Below are 2,127 nucleotides of genomic sequence, written 5' to 3' on the forward strand. Positions count from 1 at the left end.
CAATGCTCGAAAGGATGTAGCTGTAAAGATCATTTGCCACAAGAAAATGTTAACAGATAACCTGCGTTATCCGGAAGGATAGCGGAAGCCCTCCGCGGTCCTCCCAAAAAGATCTGGTAAGTGCCGCCGAAAGGCGACAGTGCCTTACCATTTATATGTATGTTCCACCCTTGTATACGGGAGTGTTAAACGTCTCACCTTTCATACTGCAAAAAAAATTTTTTTTTTTTTTTACGTGGAGGAAATCTTCATAGACACCTTACTACCCTAAGTGTAGGTGGGCAGAAGGTAGTGCCGGATTCTTACCGGCTAAAACCTCCACGAACGGGACAATGCACCAGTGCGAGTTGATCGTCGGACCCCTGTGTGCTGAACACCAAGTACCTTTAACCAAGTATTTCCAGAAAGTACACCCAGAACACACGCAAGGGAGGAGCTGGCCGCTTGCCTGTAGTATATTACTTTTAAGAAAAATTTTGGTTTTTCCGTCCCCTTTTTGGAGATGTCCTTTATACCGAGGATTCGAATTCGCCACGCGTCGTCTTCAGATCTGGGCTTTAACGAGCGTAGCTGGCTGCCCCGCCGACTTTCTAGCTGATTGGAAAGCATTTGATTATTAATTTGGCAATGTATATCAGGAAGTATTCTAATTAACCTCTTGAAGGAGATATATATTTTTCATAGCCCCCTGAAAATACAAGGGGCGAAGGTAAATAATTCCCTTAATTAAAAGTATTATTATTAAATCTATTATAAAGCTCTTAATATATTTTTGCTGTTATTATATTTCTTGTAGTAAGAGTAGTGTTGAGAGGCAAGGAGTGGATCCTGAGTGCCCTGAATGTTCGTCAAAAAATTTATTTAAATAATTATTATAGCACCTTAAAGTCTATTTTTTCTTTTTAAAAAACACATTTTTGTAAACCCGCCAAAATTTTTAATTTCACACTATTTTCTGCCTTCTTTTTAATTCTGCACTCTGCTACAAGTAGTATAGCAATAACTAATTTTTTCTACGTTAGTTTTACTCATATTGTTAAGAATGATAATAAAGCACGACTTGATCTTGTCTAATCTTTTCTTTCTCTCTTTCTTTCTACAAATTTAATTTTTTTTCCATCCAACTGGCGTCTACTGATTTTCAATTACAATTCAGGTATCTACATACCCTTCTCCCAGCGGTCAAATGTATTGCTTTTGAGTTCCGATTATATTGTGACAGTTTACTTGGCGTGTAAACAATATCATTTTGTCATTAAGTGGTATTGACAAAATCCGCAATCATTTAGTTGCCAATGCAGTAAATCTACTACCACTAATCAGTGGTCTCAGTAACCGTTGGTATTCGGTCTTCTTTTTTCTCTTTACGTGACACCGACTTCGGCGAACCTCATATGCATCTAAATCTTGTTTTAAATGCATTTAAATTTTCTTACTGGCTATTTTACTGGATATTCCTTAAAATTTTTTCTTTGTATGATATTACCGATAATTATATCACATCATATCACATTATATCACAATCTCCAGGTATTTTTCCACACTTTCATTTGCCCATTCCTTTGTCTCCTTCTCTTCTTCTTTCTTTCCCTCATTTCTTTATGAGTCTGGCCCCCCTATTTCTATTTCTAACGGCACGTGGTCCGACTCTGTTCTTTTTCCTACTTTCATGTCGATTATTTCTTTTGTCGCCTCCTGATTGCCAATCACATAATCTATTATTGAGTTTCCTCTCTCCCCGATATATGTCCACTCCTCCCCTTCTTAATCTCTTCCATTGATTATCATCCAGCCTCTCTCTTCCAGGTACTTCAACAGAGTTCTTCCTTCCATGTTTATCGTCATGTCTTTTGATCGCCTGTTTTTTTCTTTCCCTAGATCCTCGTTTATCGGCCCTCCCTCTTCTCCCTCTTCCTGCGTTCCAATCAACGCAGATGATCATCACTTCCTCCTCTCTTCCGTCTACTCTTTCCTCTATTTCTTTCCATGTTCCTTTTGGGTCTTGATTATAAACCATCATTACCCTATACGTCTGATCATTGTATACTATTTTTCTTTCCACTATATTATCACTTATTTCTGTTTTCGCACGTTCGCGGGGAGACACGATCTCGAAGAAACGCGCCA

The 2,127-nt window shown here is 38.4% G+C and overlaps 1 non-coding gene and 1 pseudogene across 1 annotated transcript; both read right to left on the bottom strand.

Annotated features, from left to right (window-relative positions):
- Window positions 1-105: 105 nt before the first annotated feature.
- LOC112213976 lies at window positions 106-212 on the bottom strand. The gene has a single exon (XR_002947881.1). It is a non-coding gene; the product is annotated as a U6atac minor spliceosomal RNA (small nuclear RNA).
- Window positions 213-1,127: 915 nt separating this feature from the next.
- LOC112213975 lies at window positions 1,128-2,114 on the bottom strand (annotated as a pseudogene).
- Between the last annotated feature and the right edge of the window lie 13 nt (window positions 2,115-2,127).

The sequence above is a fragment of the Bombus impatiens genome, unplaced genomic scaffold (assembly GCF_000188095.3).
Source record: "Bombus impatiens unplaced genomic scaffold, BIMP_2.2 scf_3236, whole genome shotgun sequence".
NCBI lineage: Eukaryota > Metazoa > Arthropoda > Insecta > Hymenoptera > Apidae > Bombus > Bombus impatiens.